The 25,475-nt window shown below is 38.7% G+C and overlaps 1 pseudogene; it reads left to right on the top strand.

Annotated features, from left to right (window-relative positions):
- The first annotated feature begins 9,565 nt into the window (after nucleotides 1-9,565).
- Nucleotides 9,566-10,500, top strand: LOC113889416 (annotated as a pseudogene).
- Nucleotides 10,501-25,475: the final 14,975 nt, after the last annotated feature.

Genomic DNA, 25,475 nt, shown 5'->3' with positions numbered 1-25,475 from the left:
TGTGAAAATACTGACTTGATTTATAACCGTGACTTCTTAATGACAAAAAAAATAGAGGTGGGAGCCAAGATGGAGGAGGAGTAGGACGGGGAGAAACACTTTCTCCCCCACAAATTCATCAAAAGAGCATTTAAACGTCGAGTAAATTCCACAAAAACAACTTCTGAATGCCGGCAGAGGACATCAGGCACCCAGAAAAGCAATCCAACTCTTTGAAAGGAGGTAGGAAAAAATATAAAGACAAAAAAAGAGACAAAAGAGGGAGGGACGGAGTTCCGTCCTGGGAAGGGAGTCTTAAAAAAGAGAGAAGTTTCCAACACCAGGAACCTTCTCACTGCCGAATCTGTGCCGAGCTTTGAAGCACAGAGGGCAACATAACAGGAAGAAAAAATAAATAAACAATTAAAACTCGAAGATTGCGAGTCCTACGGTAACTCCCCAGCGGAGAAGCAGCGCAGACGCCTGCACGCGCCATTAGCAAGCGGGGGCTGGGCAGGGAGGCGTGGCGCGGGCTGCATCGCTTAGAGTAAGAATCTGGCCTGAATACCCTGAGCGGTATCTGAGCAAAATAATTTGGGCTAGCAAACCAGACTGTGGGATATTTCCAAGCGAAAAGCCAGCCCTAACCTAAGACCGCCAGGCCCGCGCACGGAACAAGAATTGAACAGAGATAGCCGGCTGCAGACCTTCCCCCTCCGGTGACAGGCAGCCAGAGCCGGAAGGGGGCAATCGCAACCCCCAGAGAGACATTATCTATAAAACTGTAAGCAGCTTCTTTGCTAACTAAAACTTTTTGGGGGTCTGGACGGTTTAACATCTGCCTGAGAAGGTGCGCCGGTTTTACACCCAGATAACCGAGTGGCGGGGAGGCGATAAGTCGTAGCATTGGCGCTCGCCAAACACCTCATCACTTGAGCTGCTGGGACCTGGGAAGAGCACAAACCTCGGCCCAACTGAGTCTGCGCCTCTGAGGACTACCCGAGTGCCTGAACCTGAGCGGCTTGGACCTGGGAGGTACATGCAACCCAGGGCCAGCCTCGTATTGTTCCCGGCGGAACAACCTAGAGCCCAAGCAGTGTGGGCAGGGAGGCTACACGCGCCCGTGAGCGGGGGCAGACCCAGTCTGGCTGAGGCACTGCGAGCGCACGCCAGTGTTATTTGTTTGCAGCATCCCTCCCTCCCTCCCCACAGCGCGACTGAACAAAGAGAAGAAATACAGCTCCACCCATCAGAACACCGACACAAGCTTCCCTAACCAGGAAACCTTGACAAGCACCTGTACAAACCCACACACAGCGAGGAAAAGCCACAATAAGAGAACTCCACAAACTGCCAGAATACAGAAAGGACACCCCAAACTCAGCAATTTAAACAAGATGAAGAGACAGAGGAATAGCCAGCAGATAAAGGAACAAGATAAATGCCCACCAAAACAAACAAAAGAGGAAGAGATAGGAATCTACCTGATAAAGAATTCCGAATAATGATAGTGAAATTGATCCAAAATCTTGAAATTAAAATGGAATCACAGATACATAGCTTGGAGACAAGGATTGAGAAGATGCAAGAAAGGTTTAACAAGGACATAGAAGAAATAAAAGAGAGTCAATATATAATGAATAATGCAATAAATGAAATTAAAAACACTCTGGAGGCAACAAATAGTAGAATAACAGAAGCAGAAGATAGGATTAGTGAATTAGAAGATAGAATGGTAGAAATAAATGAATCAGAGAGGATAAAAGAAAAACGAATTAAAAGAAATGAGGACAATCTCAGAGACCTCCAGGACAATATTAAATGCTACAACATTCGAATCATAGGGGTTCCAGAAGAAGAAGACAAAAAGAAAGACCATGAGAAAATACTTGAGGAGATAATAGTTGAAAACTTCCCTAAACTGGGGAAGGAAATAATCACCCAAGTCCAGAAACCCAAGGGAATCCCAAACAGGAATAAACCCAAGGGAAGAACACCCCAAGACACATATTAACAAATTAACAAAGATCAAACACAAAGAACAAATATTAAAAGCAGCAAGGGAAAAACAACAATAACACAACAAGGGAATTCCCATAAGGATAACAGCTGATCTTTTCAATTAGAAAACTCTTCAAGCCAGGAGGGAATGCAAGACATACTTAAAATGATGAAAGAAAATAACTACAGCCCAGATTATTGTACCCAGCAAGGACTTCATTCAAGTATGAAGGAGAAATCAAAAGCTTCTCAGACAAGCAAAAGCTGAGAGAATTCTGCCACCACCAAACCAGCTCTCCAACAAATATAAAGATATTCTCTAGACAGGAAACACAAAAAATGGTGTATAAATTCGAACCCCAAACAATAAAGTAAATTGGCAACGGGATCATACTTATCAGTAATTACCTTAAACGTAAATGGGTTGAATGGCCCCCAACCAAAAGACAAAGACTGGCTGAATGGATACAAAAACAAGACCCCTACATATGTTGTCTACAGGAGACTCACCTCAAAACAGGGGACACATACAGACTGAAAGTGAAGGGCTGGAAAAAGATTTTCCATGCAAATAGGGACCAAAAGAAAGCAGGAGTAGCAATACTCATATCAGATAAAATAGACTTTAAAACAAAGGCTGTGAAAAGAGACAAAGAAGGTCACTACATAATGATCAAAGGATCAATCCAAGAAGAAGATATAACAATTATAAATATATATGCACCCAACACGGGAGCACCGCAGTATGTAAGACAAATGCTAACAAGTATGAAAGGAGAAATTAACAATAACACAATAATAGTGGGAGACTTTAATACCCCACTCACACTTACGGATAGATCAACTAAACAGAAAATTAACAAGGAAACACAAACTTTAAACGATACAATAGACCAGTTAGACCTAATTGATATCTATAGGACATTTCATCCCAAAACAATGAATTTCACATTTTTCTCAAGTGCACATGGAACCTTCTCCAGGATAGATCACATCCTGGGCCATAAAGCTAGCCTTGGTAAATTCAAAAAAATAGAAATCATTCCAAGCATCTTTTCTGACCACAATGCAGTAAGATTAGATATCAATTACAGGAGAAAAACTATTAAAATTCCAACATATGGAGGCTGAACAACACGCTGCTGAATAACCACAAATCACAGAAGAAATCAAAAAGAAATCAAAATTTGCATAGAAACGAATGAAAATGAAAACACAACAACCCAAACCTGTGGGACACGGTAAAGCAGTCTAAGGGGAAAGGTTCATAGCCAATAGAGGCACACCCTCCAAGAAACAAGGAAAAAAAGTCAAATAAATAACCTAACTCTACACCTAAAGCAACTAGAAAAGGAAGAAATTGAAGAACCCCAGGGTTAGTAGAAGGAAGAAATCTTAAATTAGAGCAGAAATAAATGCCAAAAAGAAACAAAAGAGACCATAGCAAAAATCAACAAAGCCAAAAGCTGGTTCTTTGAAAGGATAAATAAAATTGACAAACCATTAGCCAGACTCATCAAGAAACAAAGGGGAGAAAAATCAAATCAATAAAATTAGAAACGAAAATGGAGAGATCACAACAGACAACACAGAAATACAAAGGATCATAAGAGGACTATTATCAACAATTATATGCCAATAAAATGGACAACGAGGAAGAAATGGACAAATTTCTTAGAAAAGTACAACTTTTCCAAAACTCGACCAGGAAGAAATAGAAAAACTCTAACAGAACCCATCACAAGCACGGAAATTGAAAACTGTAATCAAAAAATCTCCAGCAAACAAAAAGCCCAGGTCCAGACGGCTTCACAGCTGAATTCTACCAAAAATTTAGAGAAGAGCTAACACCTATCCTGCTCAAACTCTTCCAGAAAATTGCAGAGGAAGGTAAACTTCCAAACTCATTCTATGAGGCCACCATCACCCTAATTACCAAAACCTGACAAAGATCCCACAGAAAAAAGAAAACTGACATGGCCAATATCTACTGATGATATAGATGCACAAAATCCTAAACAGAAATTCTAGCAATCAGGAATCCCAACAACACATTAAAAAGGTCATACACCTATGGACCAAGTGGGGGCTTTAATCCCAGGATGCAAGGGATTCTCAATACCCGCAATCAAGTCGAATGTATTACACCGACATTAACAAATTGGAAAAAAAAACCATATGATTATCGTCAAGTAGATGCGCAGAGAAAGCCCTTTGACAAAATTCAACACCCCAAATTTATGATAAAACTGCTCAGAAAGCAGGGATAGAAGGAACATACCTCGAACATAATAAAGACTATATATGGACAAATCCCACAGGCAAACAGTTATCCTCAATGGTGAAAAGATTGTATTAAGCATTCCCTCTTAAAGTCAGGAAACAAGACAAGGGTGCCCACTTTTCACCATTACTATTCACATAGTTTGGAAGTTTTGGCCACAGCAATCAGAGCAGAAAAAGAAATAAAAGGAATCCAAATTGGGAAAAGAAGAAGTAAACTCTCACTATTTGCAGATGACATGATCCTCTAACATAGAAAACCCTAAAGACTCCACCAGAAAATTACTAGAACTAATCAATGACTATAGTAAAGTTGCAGGATATAAAATCAACACACAGAAATCCCTTGCATTCCTATACACTAATAATGAGAAAACAGAAAGAGAAATTAAGGAAACAATTCCATTCACCATTGCAACGAAAAGAATAAAATACTTAGGAATATATCTACCTAAAGAAACTAAAGGACCTATATATAGAAAACTATAAACACTGGTGAAAGAAATCAAAGAGGACACTAATAGATGGAGAAAATATACCATGTTCATGGATTGGAAGAATCAATATAGTGAAAATGAGTATTACTACCCAAAGCAATTTATAGATTCAATGCAATCCCTATCAAGCTACCAACAGTATTCTTCACAGAGCTAGAACAAATAATTTCACAATTTGTATGGAAATACAAAAAACCTCGAATAGCCAAAGCGATCTTGAGAAAGAAAAATGGAACTGGAGGAATCAACCTACCTGACTTCAGGCTCTACTACAAAGCCACAGTTATCAAAGACAGTATGGTACTGGCACAAGACAGAAAATATAGATCAATGGAACAAAATAGAAAGCCCAGAGATAAATCCACGACACATATGGACACCTTATTCTTTGACAAAAGAGGCAAAGAATATACAGTGGATTAAAGACAATCTCTTTAACAAGTGGTGCTGGGAAATCTGGTCAACCACTTGTAAAGAAATGAACTAGAACACTTTCTAACCACCATATACAAAAATAAACTCAAAATGGATTAAAGATTCAACCGTAAACCAGAAACTATAAAACTCCTAGAGGAGAACATAGGCAAAAACACTCTCTGGACATACATCACAGCAGGATCCTCTATGACCCACCTCCCAGAATATTGGAAATAAAGCAAAAAATAAACCAAATGGGACCTAATTAAACTTAAAAGCTTCTGCACATCAAAGGAAACTATTAGCAAGGTGACAAAAAGACAGCCTTCAGAATGGAGAAATAATAGCAAATGAAGCAACTGACAAACAACTAATCTCAAAATAATACAAGCAACTCCTACAGCTAACTCCAGAAAAATAAACGACCCAATCAAAAAATGGGCCAAAGATCTAAATAGACATTTCTCCAAAGGAAGACATTACAGATGGCTAACAAACACATGAAAAGATGTCAACATCACTCATTATCAGAGAAATGCAAATCAAAACCACTATGAGGTACCATTTCACACCAGTCAGAATGGCTGCAATCCAAAAGTCTACAAATAATTAAATGCTGGAGAGGGGTGTGGAGAAAAGGGAACCCTCTTACATGTTGGTGGGAATGCAAAACTAGTACAGCCACTATGGAGAACCAGTTGTGGAGATTCCTTAAAAAAACTGGAAATAGAACTGCCTTATGATCCAGCAATCCCATGCTGGGCATTACACACTGAGGAAACCAGAAGGGAAAGAGACACGTGTACCCCAATGTTCATCGCAGCACTGTTTATAATAGCCAGGACATGAAGCAAACCTAGATGTCATCAGCAGATGAATGGATTAAGAAAGCAGTGGTACATATTAACACAATGAGTATTATCAGCCATTAAAAAGAATTACATTTGAATCAGTTCAATGAGGAGGATGAAAACTTGGATTCCTATTATACAGAGTTGAAGTAAGCCAGAAGGGAAAACACCAATACAGTATACTAAACGCTAATATATGGGAATTTAGAAAGTAGATGGTAACGATAACCCTGGTATACGAGGACAGCAAAGAGACACTGATGTATAGAAAACAGGGTTATGGACTCTGTGGGAGAGGGAGAGGGTGGAAAGATTTGGGAGGGAGAATGGCATTGAAACATGTGAAATGTCATGTATGAAACGAGATGCCAGTCCAGGTTCAATGCACGATGCTGGATCTTGGGGCTGGTGCGCTGGGACGACCCAGAGGGATGGTATGGGGAGGGAGGAGGGAGGAGGGAGGAGGGTTCAGGATGGGGAACAGATGAGAAATAAAGGAATAAAATTATAAAAAAATATATATATATATATACCATGGACTGTAGATAGGTGTAGCTCTGGTAATTAAAAGAACTGTAATATTATTGCAAAAGATATGAGAGTGTTTATGTTGATATTATTAGATAATACAGCTCTCCTCATAACACTATGCAAATTCCTTAGTGGTTATTATAAATGTGGTAATCTGTATGAGCATGTTGATTATTAATATCACCAGTCAATACGTAATTTTTTCTATAAAAGGGTCATATATTAATAATTTAGAATTTGTAGAACATAAGTCCTTGAGGTAACTAACTTTCCCTCTCTGTAGTGTGGATGCAGCTCTGAACAACATGTAAGTGAAAGGGCTAAGGCATGTCTAATAAAGCTTTTAATAAAAATAGTTCATGAGCCAAATTTGCCCAATAGGCTATAGATAGTCTATCCACTTACTGTCTTAAAATTTCCCATAAACTTTTGACCATTGGGCAACAATTATAAAATATTTTCAGAGAAAAAGATAAGATAAATATTTCTGCAAGAGAATAACAATTACAGATAACCTCATAAAGTTGTTGACAGGATTTAAAGGAGCAATATGAAGAAAACAATTAGAATAAGTCTGCTGCTGCTGCTAAGTCCCTTCAGTCGTGTCCGACTCTGTGCGACCCCATAGATGGCAGCCCACCAGGCTCCCCTGTCCCTGGGATTTAGGTCTGGACTATAGTAATTGCTGAAAAAATTTATGTCTACCCTCCTCTTTCTTTTCCTCCTCATTGTTATCAGAAGTACTATTAATAATGTAAAGAATATATATATATATATATATATATATATATATATGTTTCTAATCTTTTATTTTAAGCGCAGTAACATTGTAATGGTCTGTGACATTTTATTGATTATTTACATAGTCCTGAATGAGAGGCTTGCTGGGTAGACTATTCTTGGTTGTAGGTTCTTCCGTTTTCATCACTTTAAATATATATCATGCCATTCCCTTCTGGCTTGTAGAGTTTCTGTTAAAAAGTCAGCAGATAACCTGATGGAAGTTCCCTTGTATGTTATTTTTCCCTTGTTACTTTTAATATTTAATAAAGTTCTTATATAACTTAGAATTATTAAAGAAACTTGAAGCTCCAACAATAATGAAGTCTAAGGATAAGTAATGAAGTGTATATGTAGAAAACTTTTATATGCCAAGAATATGACTAAAACTAAAGTAGATTGAGTGCTATTTTTGTAAGATTTCACATCTGTTTCATTACTCAAAAATAGAAAATAATTGTGATTAATGAAAAGGGTTATTTTGTAGAAGTCTTCATTGAATTCTTCTGTGGGATGAACATAAACATTCCCAAGAGAGATTCACTATAGAAGAGAGTCAGGAGGCTCTGAGAACACCAATGGTAGCTTCCAGAAATCCCCGATGTTCCACGTCTTAGCACAGCTGTCGCCTGGCCTTGGTTTCCAGGAGATCAACACAGGTCTCTCTTCATAGATCACAACAGCTAAACTTGAATATTTGAGCATTTAGTGCAACTAAATGCCAGATCCTAGTTTAAGTACCTACACTCGTAATGCCCCACGTTGCCATGTCACTTGCAGTTCTCACTTTAAATATTGCTCCCTTAAACTTCTAGACCAACCTTACTGAAGAGGATGATAAAAGTTCCATATCTTCTTAAGGTTTTTGATATTCCATTTTTATTTTTCATGAATCATCATAAAATAGAGAAAAATAATCATTTGATTTGTGTGATGTTTACTAGTGTCTGGCAGAGTAGCAATGATTTATCTTCTATTATTCACAGCAGAAATATGAATATCTAAAATAAGATAAGGGAGCTATTATGATTTTAGCAAACCAGATACACAGAATGATAGATACATCCAGTGGAGCTGGGAATCAGCTGAATGGCTTTGGATTAATAGGAGAGGTTTTCCTCTACATTTCTGGAATATCCTTTTGGATTAGTCACCTCATGCAAAAGATAAATGTGGGGTAGAACTACAAGGGAATAAAACAGTTTTTCATAAAGTTCAATAGCTGAGAAGCAAGGATGTTCAAATGGAAGATGTACTGGGCTAAAGTCTGGGTGACAGAGCTGCTACTATCTGAGGCAAGTAGTTATTTTTCAGTTTGTGCTTCAATGCAAAATACAAAATTGATAAATACTGCATATCCTTTTAAGCTCAAAAATATACACAGTTTTCTATACATATAAAATTTCTATACATATATTCATAGAAAATCTTAGAGAATGTCAAACATTAATGATTTCAAAGGAATTATCAGACAAACCATTAAGCGAATGTTATTTTATATATAAAATAATTAGGCTATTTATTCTATTTTCTTGTAAATAATATCTAATACCTATAGTATATTTTCATATTAATAATTACATTCATAAATACTAATATAAAAATAAAGCTGGTAATTAAATTATTTAATCATTAAACATTTTAAAGTTTATTTTATTTGCTAAGAAAATCATGAAGTTGTTTCTAGTTTTCATAAAAGTGTTGCTACTTTATTTTTCTAAGTTTCATTGATATCTTATGATGCAAGTAAGATCATCCACTTCTCTTTTATTTATTTATTTTTTAAATTTATTTTAATTAGAGGCTAATTACTTTACAATATTGTATTGGTTTTGCCTTCTGATACCTACATGACAAAAAATGATGTATGTTTTATAGGATTATCCCAACAAAACTGCAAGGACTTGCACAAATTAGACAAAAACAAAAAATATCAAATTAATTTATCATCTCTAAATAATATGACTCATATAAAGATTTCCTAACTTCTCCTGTTAGATTTAGAATAAGAGAACTATTATATAAAACATGACCCACAAATACATTTTAAGAAAAAATGTAAATACGGTATTAAAGAAAACAATATAGGCATGAATTAGATAGAATGCTTTAGAATTGATGATGATATTGATCATAATGAATTATATTTTTCATCTCTTTCTTTTAATACACTTTCTATCTAAATATATTTAAAGAAGAAAAAAAAGGAGGGAAAAGAGAAGAGAAATGAACCACACAGTGATCACAGAGTTTGTTCTTCTAGACCTTTCTGATGATCCTGAGCTTCAGATTGTGATTTTCCTCTTTTTATAAATCACATATGTATTAAGTGTCACTGGAAACCTGACCATCATCACCCTAATGTGGGTGGACTCCGATCTCCAGACGCCAATGTATTTCTTCCTCTGAAACTTCTCTTTCTTAGAAATCTCCTTTACTACTGTGTGCATCCCTAGATTTCTGGGGGCAATTATTACCAAAGACAAGACTATTTCTTACAACAATTGTGCAGCCCAACTATTTTTCTCTATTTTTATGAAGGTGACTGAATTTTACATTCTAACCGCCATGTCCTATGACTGTTATGTTGCCATCTGCAAGCCCCTGCATTACACAACCATCATGAGCAGGAAACTCTGCAGCATGTTTGTGCTCTGTGCTTGGCTCAGTGGGTTTCTAACCATTTTCCCTCCCCTTATGCTTCTCCTCCAGCTGGATTACTGTGCTTCCAATGTCATTGATCACTTTGCATGTGACTATTTCCCCCTTTTACAATTGTCTTGTTCAGATACATAGTTCCTAGAAATAATTGGTTTTTACTTTGCTTTGGTTACCTGCTATTCACTTTGGCCTTAGTGATTTTGTCATATATGTACATTATCAGGACTATTCTGAGAATCCCATCTGCCAGTCAGAGAAAAAAGGCCTTCTCCACTTGTTCCTCTCACATGATTGTCATCTCCATCTCCTATAGAAGCTGTATATTCATGTATGCTAATCCCTCAGCCAAAGAAAAGGTGTCATTGACAAAAGGAGTAGCTATTCTCAATACCTCTGTGGCCCCCATGCTGAACCCCTTCATCTACACCCTGAGAAACCAGCAAGTGAAACAAGCCTTCAAAGACATGGTCTATAAAGCAGTCTTTTCTGCCAATAAATGATTTTTTGGTCAACTTTAAAGGGCAGTTTGGTTAATTCCTGAAGTTCCTTAAAGTCTGTATAAACTATGGTTGGTCTTTATAGTCTCTTAACATGCCACCTGACAGTTAATATATTATTTTTCCAGTCTGCTGCTTCTACTTCCATTCCTGTTTCTCCAATGTATTGTTTTTTAACATTTAAAAAATAATAAAGGTTATCTCTCATGCAGAACTTTTGTAAAAATGAAATGTATTTCTTTAAGACATAGCACAATGTGAAAGACGGTTTTAATTCTCTTCATCAGTCCCTGAAAAGATCCTATGATACCACCTTGTACTTCAAATATAGAGTTTCAAAATGAGTGTGTAATTTCCTGTGTATTTTCAAGATGAACATTAATATTTCCTATGGTTTAAAGCGGAGAAGGCAATAGTACCCACTCCAGTACTCTTGTCTGGAAAATCCATGGACGGAAGGGCCTGGTGGGCTGCAGTCCATGGGGTCGCTAGGAGTCGGACACGACTGAGTGACTTCACTTTCACTTTTCGCTTTCATGCATCAGAGAAGGAAATGGCAACCCACTCCAGTATTCTTGCCTGGAGAATCCCAGGGACAGGGGAGCCTGGTGGGCTGCCGTCTATGGGGTCGCACAGAGTCGGACATGACTGAAGCGACTTAGCCGCAGCAGCATTGTTTAAAGAAACTATATATTCTGTGTGATATTACGTGTGAAATGAAAATGTCTCCTGCCATATCAACAAACAAGAAACGTCACAGCCATCAGCAATTTCTGGTCTCCAAATGTGAATACTATGCTAAGTCACTTCAGTCGTGTCTGACTCTATGTGACCCCATAGACAGCAGCCCACCAGGCTTCCCGTCCCTGGGATTCTCCAGGCAAGAACACTGGAGTGGGTTGCCACTTCCTTCTCCACCAAATGTGAATGAGAGCTCCCCAAACTGAGATCCAGTAGAGTCTCATTCCCTCATGGTGATTGCCGAGTACCTGGGGTGATGCAAGAAGTAGCCACTTGCAACTCTTTAAGGTGAACAAGGGAACCGGATTTTGCCCCAGATAGCTGAGAAGGAAATGGCAACCCACTCCAGTGTTCTTGGCTGGAGAATCCCAGGGACTGGGGACCCTGGTTGGCTGCCCTCTATTGGGTTGCACAGAGTCGGACACGACTGAAGCGACTTAGCAGTAGCAGCTGAGGTATTTATGAAAGGAAATAATTCAGTGAACCTAGAGGCTTGCCTCTTCCCATACCTAGAATGTTTAATTCCTTAATTTGATACCTGATCTTTGGTGTTCAGACTGGCACCCTACTCCAGTACTCCTGCCTGGAAAATCCCATGGAGGAGCCTGGAAGGCTGCAGTCCATGGGGTCGCTGAGAGTCGGATACGACTGAGCGACTTCACTTTCACTTTTCACTTTCATGCATTGGAGAAGGAAATGGCAACCCACTCCAGTGTTCTTGCCTGGAGAATCCCAGGGACGGGGAGCCTGGTGGGCTGCTGTCTATGGGGTCACACAGAGTCAGACACGACTGAAGTGACTTAGCAGCAGCAGCAGCAGCTCTCTTTGTTGCAAACTTGTATGTAGTCTAACTCCCTCTCCTGTCTTCTTGAAGCAGTTTTCTCAGAGCTACTGAGATGTTGTTTCCTGGGCTCAGAGTCCTAAACATTCCCATCAAATAAAATAGCTCTCTTCTTTCAGGTTGTGACTATATTTTTTAGTCGGCATACACTAAATTCAATCCAAAGAGATATGAACTCTTGCATGAGACTTTTAATGTCAAGATATTTATTTTGTGAAATTCAATACATGTTTTGAAGTTAAATATTGATTATGGTATCATGTAATTTGTGTATAATTCACATGTTCTCTATTATTTTGGAAAAAAAATTCATTCAAATAATTCAGAATAAATTCAATAAAACTAAAACACTGCCACTCTCCTGAATTTAGTGACCATATTTATGACAGTTATTTTGATGTCTTTGTCAAGTGTTCAAAAACCTCCATTTGTTTAGGGTAAAATTTTTGAGGTTTATTTTATTTGATTGGGTTATTTTCTGTTTCTTCTTTTCCCTCGTAACTTGATTTTTACCTATACCAAGTGGCGGTTCAACTGCCACTCCAGTATTTTGGAGTTGGATTTGTTCAGTAGTTCATCATTATCAAGTCCACCAAGAGATTTAGGGTCATCTCACATATTTTATGGGCCTTCCCTGGTGGCTCAGACTGTAAAGCGTCTGCCTACAATGTGGGAGACCTGGGTTCGATCCCTGGGTAAGGAAGATCCCCTGGAGAAGGAAATAGCAACCCACTCCAGTATTCTTGCCTGGAAAATCCCATGGACAGAGGAGCTTGGTTGGCTACTGTCCGTGGCGTCACAAAGAGTCAGACACGACTGAGTGACTTCAATATCACTATCACTATCACTATCACTATCACTATCACATATTTTATGAGGATGACTTTGGGATGCTTCAGAGGGCCCCTGAGACAACCCAAAGAGCTTTTAAACCACCTGGGTTCATTAGACATGTTAAGTTACATGGAAAATATTGTTGAAGGGATTATAAATCTTCTCATGTCATACTATATGTTTGATTTACTAATATATATATCCTAAAATTATGTGGAATTCGTATAGATCTGATATGCCTTGATAAAAACGTGCTCAATTATAATTCTAGTTATCATATTAGTGTTACATATCACAGCAATGGCCAGGCTACTTTGTCAATTGCAATTTAATCAGATTTTTAACATGCCTTCTATGGTTTCACTGTGATGCATTTGCAAGAATACAGCTATTTCAAGATTTATGGAAAAGACTTTTCTAAGATTAACCAATAAATACTTTTGTTTGTTTGTTATCTGGTAAACTGGTAACAGGCTGGAATTTAGCCTATTCTCTATGTTAAGAGAACAAAGTTTTCTTAGAATAAAGCTTTCAGCCATTAAAAAGAATACATTTGAATCAGTTCTAATGAGGTGGATAAAACTGGAACCTATTAAACAGAATGAAGTAAACTAGAAAGAAAAACACCAATATAGTATAGTAATGCATATATATGGAATTTAGAAAGACGGTAACAATAACCATGTATACAAGACAGCAAAAGAGATGTATAGAACTGATGTATAGAACAGTCTTTGGACTCTGTGGGAGAGGAGAAGTTGGGATGATTTGGGAAAATGGCATTGAAACATGTATAATATCATATAAGAAACTAGTCGCCAGTCCGGGTTCAATGCATGATATTGGATGCTTGGAGCTGGTGCACTGGGGCGACCCAGAGGGATGGTACGGGCAGGGAGGAGGGAGGAGGGTTCAGGATGGGGAACACGTGTATACCTGTGGTGGATTCATGTTGATATATGGCAAAACCAATACAATATTGTAAAGTTAAAAAAAATAAAATTAATAACTAAAAAAAAAATGAAGCTTTCAAAAACAGATTATGGGTTTCTTTGCCTTTAAGTATTTTATTTGTTTTTTAAATCTTTTGTTACTTTGGTAAAGTAAATAAGAATTATTAAAGATTATGATACATGTAAAAGCTCATTCTGCTTCTATAAGAAATAACGCTTCACTGTTAGACTTTTGCTATTTGATGTCCTTAAAACATGGCAATAGTCTACTCCTAAATCAGAGAATTAAAATGGGTTAACAATAGCTGTATATCAAAGAGTCAGGGCTATGGGAAATCCAAGACGGTTGCTTGGATTTTTCAGGGTCCCTGACAAACCTCATTTTTATTTGATGGGTTAAAGCCTTCCCTGGCTACAGCGTTAATGCCCTCACAATGACAAAAAAATTATATTTCACTTAATATTAAGTTCTAGTTTTGTTAATTAAGGTCTGTGTTTACTACAACTCACTTCTGAGATAGTTCCTTGCTGTTATGTTATATTGCTAAAAGGTTTAATTAAGTTATTAAAAAGGACACTCTAAGTTTGTTTCTTAAGCTTATCTCTATAACCAACCTTTCTATGTACAACCAGGAGAGTGACACCTGTCTATAGTCATTTAACCAAGTCAAATGACCCAGGGTATTCTGGGCTATACCTAATGAAAGTTCTTGACTTAAATTCTTGCGTGTGACCTTATTACCAGCTGCTAGCTGTACTATTTTCTATGTCTCTTGTATCAGAAGATTTTTCTTATGTTAATAAATGTGTGACTGAGCCTGTGATAAAATGCTGATAATCAGTTCCATGAGATCAATGATTGTAATAATGTAACTCTAGATATGGAAACAAGCAACAAGAGGGAATATTTTCCTGGACCAAGAGGCTAGTAAGACAGGTATGGTCCAGAGACTTTTGCTACTCACAAGACCTGGTCCAATAACAGCACCCTGAGTGGCCGATCAATGGAATCTTCCCCGGACCTGGAATGAGCCTTCCCAGCACTGCGGGGCACAATGGGCATGAAGTGCACCCAAAGCATGGTCAAATATGTGGACCCTGCTGACTGGGAGTTGGCACTTGCCAGCTGCCTCTACAAAGATTACATCATGACCACTGCAAGCTGCTGACATTCAACACCCCTTAAAAGGAGCTCAGGATGGAGATAAGAAATAAGGCACTCTGTGCTCTTGGAAAAGCCCAGAAGAACTGGCCTTCAGATAGTCAGATGTTTTCAGGTAAAGATTTTACGAGCCCAAATTCTTGCATCTTCTTGTACCTAGAGAAACACTAATGTCACGAACCACTGTCTGGCCCTGGTTCTCCTGGCTAGCCCCTGAGCAGCTTTCCTCCTACTTCTAATCTTTGGGCCATGTACCTTTAACTTTTTTGTTAAGTTTGTTTCTTCTAGAATATAAGAAATCTCCAAGTGGTAGTACAACAAGAATATCTTCTGACCAACCCAAAGACAATGCTGAAACAAATCACCTTATCATTTCATGGACCCTCATCTCCCTCCATAAATGCACCCTGACAAAGAAGCAGGCAAAGGGAGCCCAGAGCCACATGACACCCTTGAACAGCCTGAAGAAGCCAGAGTGGTCATCGTTCCTCTTCTCCTGAGCAGATAAAACCAAGGAGGGTCTTGGAAAGCAGAAATGGAAAAAACCAGACACATATGGTCCTTCCCTCCCCCGTATCATAATTATTAACGGATTTCAGGTCCTCCTGAGCAGTATAACCTGTCTCCCCTCCTACCCCAGACAAGGAAGGTATTTGCCTTACTCTTCCCAACCCAGTCTGAGGCACAGTCAGCTCCTGGTCTTGCTTTTGCTGACTCTATAGAGCTTCTCCATCTTTGGGTGCAAAAAAAATATAATCAATCTGATTTCGGTGTTGACCATCTGGTAATGTCCATATATAGAGTCTTCTCTTGTGTTGTTGGAAGAAGGTTTTGTTATGACCAGTGCATTTCTTGGCAAAACTTTATTAGTCTTTGCCCTACTTCATTCGTATTCCAAGGCCAAATTTGCCTGTTACTCCAGGTGTTTCTTGACTCCCTACTTTTGCATTCCAATCCCCTATAAAGAAAAACACATCTTTTTTGGGTGTTAGTTCTAAAAAGTCTTGTAGGTCTTCATAGAACCATTCAACTTCAGCTTCTTCAGCATTACTGGTTGCGGCATAGACTTAGATTACTGTGATATTGAATGGTCTGCCTTGGAAACGAAGAGAGATCATTCTGTTGTTTTAGATTGCATCCAAGTACTGCATTTCGGACTCTTTTGTTGACCATGATGGCTACTCCATTTCTTCTGAGGGATTCCTGCCCGCAGTAGTATATAATGGTCATCTGAGTTAAATTGACCCATTCCAGTCCATTTCAGTTTGCTGATTCCTAGAATGTCGACATTCACTCTTGTCATCTCTTGTTTGACCACTTCGAATTTGCCTTGATTCATGAACCTGACATTCCAGGTTCCTACGCAATATTGCTCTTTACAGCATCGGACCTTGCTTCCATCACCAGTCATATCCACAGCTGGGGTATTTGTTGGGGGCCAGAGTGAGGTACTCCACCAGTGGCAAAGGTCATGAGGAAGGAGGCTGACATACGCAAAGGCGGGATCGAGCCTCAGGAGTCCCCCTGGAAATCCTCAAGCATCTACCCCCATAACCAGAGCTTGCCTACTTTACTACTTTGTGCTCTCACCTACACCTCTGACTTTACGGGGGGCTGTCCACCACCACCTCTTTCGGAGAAGGAGTTAACCTAGAGCTCCAGTTAATAAAACTCTTGGGCGTGACAAGAGTGTTTTAACCTACAAACTCCTCTGAAGGTTCTCTAGCCTGCCTGACAGGCTCGTCCAGCCACATGTGATTGCTCACAGCCTCCCAACCGTGAGAGGCATGAGATGCTTTAAAACCCTCTAAAAACAGGTTCTTAGAGAAGTTAGAAAACTATAAGTATAGTGGGCTGAATAAAAATTGTATTGGTGAAGGGTTTTTCATTTGTTGAGCCAATGTTTGTTGCTAAGACTCCACATCCCCTGCCCTTACACACATTAATGAATATATAGAAGAAATAAGTATTAACCTTTGATATAAATCATGTTAGACCTTAGGCTAAGTAAATTATTTCCTTAACTAAAACCCACTATACCCTCACCCTATAGGAATGTAACTTTATTGGGGTGGCGTCTGTTTTAAGAATAATCACCCCTGGAGAAATAAGTGTCCTGGTTGACTGACTGCTGTCACAAGGAGAGGGTCATAAATTGTCAGCGGGCCCCCCTGGCCAGAAGATGATGTAATACCCCTAAGACCTCTGTATACATTTGTATGAAGCACCTGACTTTGATGAAAGTCAGGACTGCTGACCCCACATGACTTTTGCATAACATCTCAGTGTATAAAAGTAGACCATGGAAAATAAAGAATTGGGATCAGTTTCTCGAAATACTGGTCTCCCCATGTCTCTCTCTCTCTCACTCTGGCTGAGTCTCCATCTGGAGCACGAAACCACCAAGCTTACTAATTTTGCCTGGGCTTCTAAGATCTGACCGGGGAGGCCTCAGTGTCTCCTCTCCTTCGGGAGAACGGAAGGACGCCTGCGGCCTATGTAAGTGGTGCAAAGCTTCTTGTCTTGAAGTTTTATTGGTCCCCCGCGTAAACCAAGCTACTCAGCCTCTTTCTCCACTGAATTTTCCTACTGAGCTATCCTTATTCTATTACTCTTTATATCTTTAATTAATATCTAATTGAAGCTATTGTATCCTGACCTTCGCCGACGCCGTCCCCGCTTTGAACTCCCTGGATCAGCCGAGGCTGGACCCAGGCAGGTATTCTTTTTGCTTTGGCTCCATCCCTTCATTGTTTCTGGAGTTATTTCTCCACTGATCTCCAGTAGCATATTGGGCACCTACTGACCTGGGGAGTTTTCTTTCACTATCCTATCATTTTGCCTTTTCATACTATTCATGGGGTTCTCAAGGCAAGAATACTGAAGTGGTTTGCCATCCCTTCTCCAGTGGACCTCATTATGTCAGATCTCTCCACCATGACCCGCCCATCTTGGGTTGCCCCATGGGCGTGGCTTAGTTTCATTGAGTTAGACAAGGCTGTGGTCCTAGTGTGATTAGATTGACTAGTTTTTCTGTGAGTATGGTTACAGTGTGTCTGCCCTCTGATGCCCTTTTGCAACACCTACTGTCTTACTGGGGTTTCTCTTACCTTGGGCGTGGGGTATCTCTTCACAGCTCCTCCAGCAAGGTGCAGCCGTTGCTCCTTACCTTGGATGAGGGGTATCTCCTCACCACCACCTTCCTGACCTTCAACGTGGGATAGCTCCTCTAGGCCCTCCTGCGCCCACGCAGCCATGGCTATTGCCAAATTCAGACTTGAATTGAAGAAAGTAGGGAAAACCACCAGACCATTCAGGTATGATCTAAATCAAATCCCTGATGATTATATAGTGGAAGTGAGAAATAGATTTAAGGGCCTAGATCTGATAGATAGAGTGCCTGATGAACTATGGAATGAGGTTCGTGACACTGTACAGGAGATAGGGATCAAGACAATCCCCATGGAAAAGAAATGCAAAAAAAGCAAAATGGCTGTCTGGGGAGGCCTTACAAATAGCTGTGAAAAGAATAGAAGTGAAAAGCAAAGGAGAAAAGGAAAGATATAAACATCTGAATGCAGAGATCCAAAGAATAGCAAGAAGAGATAAGAAAGCCTTCTTCAACGATCAATGCAAAGAAATAGAGGAAAACAACAGAATGGGAAAGACTAGAGATCTCTTCAAGAAAATCAGAGATACCAAAAGGAACATTTCATGCAAAGATGGGCTTGATAAAGGACAGAAATGGTATGGACCTAACAGAAGCAGAAGATATTAAGAAGCAGTGGCAAGAATACACAGAGAGAACTGTACAAAAAAGATCTTCACGACCCAGATAATCACGATGGTGTGATCACTGACCTAGAGCCAGACATCCTGAAATGTGAAGTCAAGTGGGCTTTAAAAAGCATCACTATGAACAAAGCTAGTGGAGGTGAAGGGATTCCAGTTGAGCTGTTTCAAATCCTGAAAGATGATGCTGTGAAAACTGCTGCAGTAAATATGCCAGCAAATTTGGAAAACTCAGCAGTGGCCACAGGACTGGAAAAGGTCAGTTTTCATTCCAATCCCAAAGAAAGGCAATGCCAAAGAATGCTCAAACTACCGCACAATTACACTCATCTCACATGCTAGTAAAGTAATGCTCAAAATTCTCTAAGCCAGGCTTCAGCAATATGTGAACTGTGAACTTCCTGTTGTTCAAGCTGGTTTTAGAAAAGGAAGAGGAACCAGAAATCAAATTGCCAACATCCTCTGGATCATGGAAAAAGCAAGAGAGTTCCAGAAAAAACATCTATTTCTGCTTTTTGACTATGCCAAAGCCTTTGACTGTGTGGATCACAATAAACTGGAAAATTCTGAAAGAGATGGGCATACCAGACCACCTGACCTGCCTCTAGAGAAATTTGTATGCTGATCAGGAAGCAACAGTTAGAACTGAACATGGAACAACAGACTGGTTCCAAATAGGAAAAGGAGTATGTCAAGGCTGTATATTGTCACCCTGCTTATTTTAACTTATATTGCAGAGTACATCATGAGAAACACTGGACTGGTAGAAACACAAGCTGGAATCAAGATTGCTGGGAGAAATATCAATAACCTCAGATATGCAGACACCACCCTTATGGCAGAAAGTGAATAGGAGCTAAAACGCTTCTTTGATGAAAGTGAAAAGGGAGAGTAAAAAAAGTTGGCTTAAAGCTCATTTCCGTAAACGAAGATCATGGCATGCGGTCCCACCACTTCATGGGAAATAGATGGGCAAACAGTGGAAACAGTGTACAACTTATTTTTCTGGGCTCCAAAATCACTGCAGATGGTGACTGCAGCCATGAAATTAAAAGATGCTTACTCCTTGGAAGGAAAGTATGACCAACCTAGACAGCATATTGAAAACAGGGACATTACTTTGCCAATAAACGTCCGTCTAGTCAAGGCTATGGTTTTTCCTGTGGTTATGTATGGATGTGAGAGTTGGACAAGAAGGCTGAGCGCCGAATAATTGATCCTTTTGAACTGTGGTGTTGGAGAAGACTCTTGAGAGTCCCTTGGACTGCAAGAGATCCAACCAGTCCATTCTGAAGGAGATCAGCCAGGAAGGAAAGAAACTCAGTACTTTGGCCACCTCGTACGAAGAATTGACTCTTTGGAAAAGACTCTGATGCTGGGAGGGATTGGGGCCAAGAGGAGAAGGGGACAACAGAGGATGAGATGGCTGGATGGCATCACTGACTCGATGGACTTGAGTCTCAGTGAACTCCGCGATTTGGAGATGGACAGGGAGGCCTGACATGCTGGGATTCATGGTGTCGCAAAGAGTCAGACATGACTGAGTGACTGATCTGATCTGATCCCCAGCCCAACATGCCTCATCCAGTCAGCAAATGACCCGCAAGACACCTATCACATTCCTTGTACTTGTACCCTGGATATAATGTGGACTAAGGAATGTTCAACATCGTTTCTTCCTTGAGCTGTCTCACTGTTCTAACAGCATCTCCCATTCTTTTTTTTTTTTTTTTTTCTTCTTTTTTTTTAAAATTTATTTATTCTTTCATTGAAGGTAATTGCTTTACAGAATTTTTCTTGACAGAAATTTTTGACAGAAAACAGCTGTTTTCTGTTTCATGTCAAAGCTCAACATGAATCAGCCATAGCTATACATATATCCCCTCCCCTTGAACTCCCTCCCAACTCCCTCCCAACCCCACCCCTTTTGATGTAGAGCCCCGTTTGAATTTCGAGCTGAGTATACCGCAAATTCCCCTTGACTATCTATTACATATGGTAATGTAAGTTTCCATGTTACTCTTTCCATATATCTCACCCTCTCCTCCCCTCTCCCCATATCCCTAAGTCTATTGTGTCTCAGCCTTTTAACTAGATCGATTGTAGTATCTCTTCTTATCAGCATCTCCCACTCTAATAAACTTTATTTCCCTCTCATTCTATATGTCTGGAAATTCCTTTCCAACCTGTGCATGGACCACGACAGTATCTTCTATATTGTGTTTGGAGATTCCTTGGTAAGCTGATTAAAGTTGGGTCATATCTTTTGATCCTGTAGTGTCCCTAGTGCTCCTATAGTATCTAAAGCTAAAAGAATTTTCATATATGCTTGTTGAATGAATAACAGTGATGCTAGAAAGGTTTATTTAATTTCTGTCCTTTCTAAAATTAGATTAAAAGGAATCTGAGTTGTAAATTCCTATAAAATTACTAGATTTTATGCTTTCAGTAATTACTGGAACACTGACAATCAATCAGATGAAAACAGGACTCTGGTAGGTCCTTCTCAACAGTTAGTACTATTATTATGGAAAATAACCTGAAAAGTGTTTGGAAGAGTTTGAACAGTTTAAAGTGTATTTAATCCAAAATTTCTCATAAATTTCATTGGAATTCACTGAGTATGATATTTTTTTCTTCATTATCGTTTTTTATTGTGCTCTATTATTGTTAATTTTTTATATTTAATAGCACAGAGAGCAACTTAATAGAGACATTTTATCACATAAGAAAGGAAAATGTAATGTTTACTCATAAGATTAATTCATTCACAGTAGTTTAGTCAGCAAAGGGGAAAAGGTCTATTCTTCAGGGAAATGGTGATTTAGGATATTCAGGAAATCCCTTCCAAAATCCTGTACATTTAGATATCTTCACATAGATGTAAGCAAAACATTCCATATGCTTCTGCCTTAGTTCTCATGCTTTTATATCTGCTTGGATATTATCTGCCAAGTTTTCTGTTTCAGTAGTGATATAAAGTTGATAATATGTTTATAATCCTTAGTGTATTTCCTCTTGGCACTGTTGTCACATTTGATTCACTGGAGTATTTCCCATGAGCCTTGGCCATATGGTGGATAAAGCAACATTTGCCTCATGCAGGTTAAAATCATTATAGAAGTCACATCCAGAAAGGTCACAGTAACTCCATATCTTGCTTCCCTTCACTGTGTTTGCTCCCCTGGCTTCCATGTAACATGTATCAAGGAAGTTTATCTATAGAAATAAGGTATTCCAAATGGTGTTGATATAGAGTATTCTTAGAAAAGCTCGATATCTTATCCTAAAGTTGAAATAGTGATCAAGTTTTTATACCTGTGGCGGATTCATTTTGATATTTGGCAAAACTAATACAATTAGTAAAGTTTAAAAATAAAATAAAATTAGGAAAAAAATAAATAAATAAAATAAAATAGCTTCAGTCACCTGAAGTGATGCATTTGTACAAAAAGAGGTAAGACTGTGAAGTAAAAGCCAATGACAACTTTTTCTTAGCATTGATTTATAAATTCTTAGCTTAACTTTTCATTACATTGAGATGAATAATTTGGAGTCGGCTTTCCTTTCTGTAAATATCAAGGGTTATGAAGAATGAGCACATTAATACTTTCTGTTTGTCTTACTAAGATTATTCAGCGATTAGAAAATTACCCTTTGAGTTTGGTCCTCCTCATTGAATATATGTTTGATAAATAACACAAGCTTCAGTTCAAGCAGAAAGAATTTAGAATACCAATTTGACCATTTACTAGCTATGATGATTTTGTAATATTAACCTCTCATTGTTAGGTTATTCAAACATTATACAAAACTATTGTAATGAGTCTGTTAAATAACTACATAAGTCTTAGCATTGTCTCTCAAACCAGTTTCCTCAAAAATAGTTATTATTTTTATATTGGGATCATCTTCCTCAAGGAATAATTGAGATTTTATTTTTAGGAATAAATAAAATAGTATTTACTCTGGAATACATGCTTTAAAGTTTTTATATAATTTCACTTTTAAATTAAAATTAGCCTTCATAATATTCCATGAAATATTATAGTCATGTTCATAGTGGAAAAGAAACCTATAACTCAGAGAGTAGCATTTTTAATAATTTCTCTTGGAATGCAAATCCCTAATAGTCTCACACATTTTTAACTAGCAAGTTAAGTCCTGATGCCATATTTTTATAAGATTCATTTCCTTTTTAATTTAAAAATTGTCTTAAGACATAGATAATAGTCAAAATTTAGACAATTAGGGGAGAAGCAACATTTTTAGCAAAATATACAGATTTTTGAGAGTGACTTAGGTCTTTATATTTTTCCTTCATTATTCCTATTCGTACTTATTGGTACTTGATTTGATTTCCATTTTCCATTAAGAAAGAACAAGGACTTAAAAAAAAAAAAACTAGAGGACTGGAAGAAACAAGATTCTGAACTAATTGTAGGACTAGTCAAAGGCAGTCATAAATTAATAATCTGAAAATAATCTAAATTGATTCTAATGAGTTTTTTTTTTTTCCCCCATACAGTCATGATGATATTTTCCCATGGTATTAGATGTCAGCAAACACAATCAGGAGTGGAATAAATCATTTTAGAAAAAGATTCAGTTAGGTTCAGTGGCTCAGTCCTGTCCGACTCTTTGCGACCCCATGAATCGCAGCACGCCAGGCCTCCCTGTCCACCAGCAACTCCCGGAGTTCACTCAGACTCACTTCCATTTGAGTCAGGTTGTTAGAAAACCAAGCTATTACCCAAGATATCAAATTTATTAAGTATTCTGTTTTCTTCTGTGACAAGTTATTCTAGCTTATAAACCTAACACCAAGAAAAAATCCTCAAGTGAAAGGAAAAGATAAGGAAGTGGAATACTATCTCATAATGCAAAGGGTGCAAACTGCCTTGAGGATATATGTATGTTCATAGAATTACTTATGATTTCCTTAGGAGTCTTAAAGTTATGAAGAGAAAATTCAGTACACATAGTGAATGTGAAAACCTAGATTTTTTTCAATTATATTGTGGAATTTCGAGGCTTCCCACTTGTGTCTCACAATTTATATACAATAAGGAACGCAATCTTTAATAGACATTTAAATATTGTTGCTTTTTTAAATTGGTGAATTTGGGGAATGTTAGTGATCTTTTCTTAAAGAAGCCATGCTTACACTTACTATGGAATAGCATGTGTGTCCTGAAAATCACTTCCGGTTTCTTATTTAATACAATGGCCAGCACTTGTGTATCATACAGGTTAATTTTCACTTTCAATGAGCCACATGCCTGTTTCAAAAATGAGATCCAGGACACTGCTGCTAAGTCACTTCAGTCATTTCTGACTCTCTTGAGACCCTATGGACTGTAGCCTGCCAGGCTCCTTTGTACATGGGGATTCTCCAGCTGGAATACTGGAGTGGATTGCCATGCCCTCCTCCAGGGGATCTTCCAAACCTAGAGATGGAACCCACATCTCTTATGTCTCCTGAATTGGCAGGCATGAGCTTTACCACCAGTGCCACCTGGGAAGCCCTTATCCAAGACACTGCTGCTGCTGCTAAGTCACTTCAGTCATGTCTGACTCTGTGCAACCCCAGAGACGGCGCCCACCAGGCTCCCCCATCCCTGGGATTCTCCAGGCAAGAACACTGGAATGGGTTGCCATTTCCTTCTCCAAGCATGAAAGTGAAAAGAAAGTGAACTCGCTCAGTCGTGTCTGACTCCTAGCGACCCCATGGACTGCAGCCCACCAGGCTCCTCCACCCATGGGATTTTCCAGGCAAGAGTACTGGAGTAGGGTGCCATTGCCTTCTCCATCCAAGACAGTAGAATTCATTAAAAAGAAAGGGACAGAAAAAATATGTAACTTGTTATCCTAAGATCCATGGGACTAGAGGGAAAAAAAGCATGATGAGGTGTAAGGAAAAAAAACTTTGAAGTGATGTCATAAATTCTTCATTACACCAAAAACCATCCCAGGAATGGTTAACACCTCACGTTCCAGAATGGTTTACAGATCAGAGTCATCAGTTCAGTTCAGTTCAGTTGCTCAGTCATGTATGACTCTATACACAGTTGTTAATTACAGATGATCTTTGTTAACTGAGAACAATGACTTTTATATTTGTAAATTTGTATCAATCCTGGGTTGCCTGAATTTATTGAGGGAACTCAGCTTCTTTTTAACATAAATGAATTATTATTACTGTTAATTGGAATGACAAAATAAAGGTTTTCATTGCTATTTCATGTTTATACTAATACACTGACAAAATAGAGATTCTATTAAGGAATATTAATGTAGATGCTTCCCAGGTGGCACAGTAGGTAAGTAATCTGTTTGCCAATGCAAGATTCATCGCAAGAGACTTGGGTTCAACACCTGGATGGGGAATATCCCCAGTCCATGGGGTCGCTAGGAGTTGGACACGACTGAGCAACTTCATTTCACTTTTCACTTTCAATGCACTGGAGAAGGAAATGGCAACCCACTCCAGTATCCTTGCCTGGAGAATCCCAGACGGAGGAGCCTGGTGGGCTGCCATCTATGGGGTTGCACAGAGTCACACACAACTGATGTGATTTAGCAGCAGCAGCAGCAGAAAGATTTAGGTTATAAACCCTCCTTTTTCAATTCCTTTCACAATCATTCAGGTATG

The sequence above is a fragment of the Bos indicus x Bos taurus genome, unplaced genomic scaffold (assembly GCF_003369695.1).
Source record: "Bos indicus x Bos taurus breed Angus x Brahman F1 hybrid unplaced genomic scaffold, Bos_hybrid_MaternalHap_v2.0 tig00478952_arrow_arrow_obj, whole genome shotgun sequence".
Lineage (NCBI taxonomy): Eukaryota > Metazoa > Chordata > Mammalia > Artiodactyla > Bovidae > Bos > Bos indicus x Bos taurus.
This window is presented reverse-complemented; position numbering and strand designations above follow the sequence as displayed.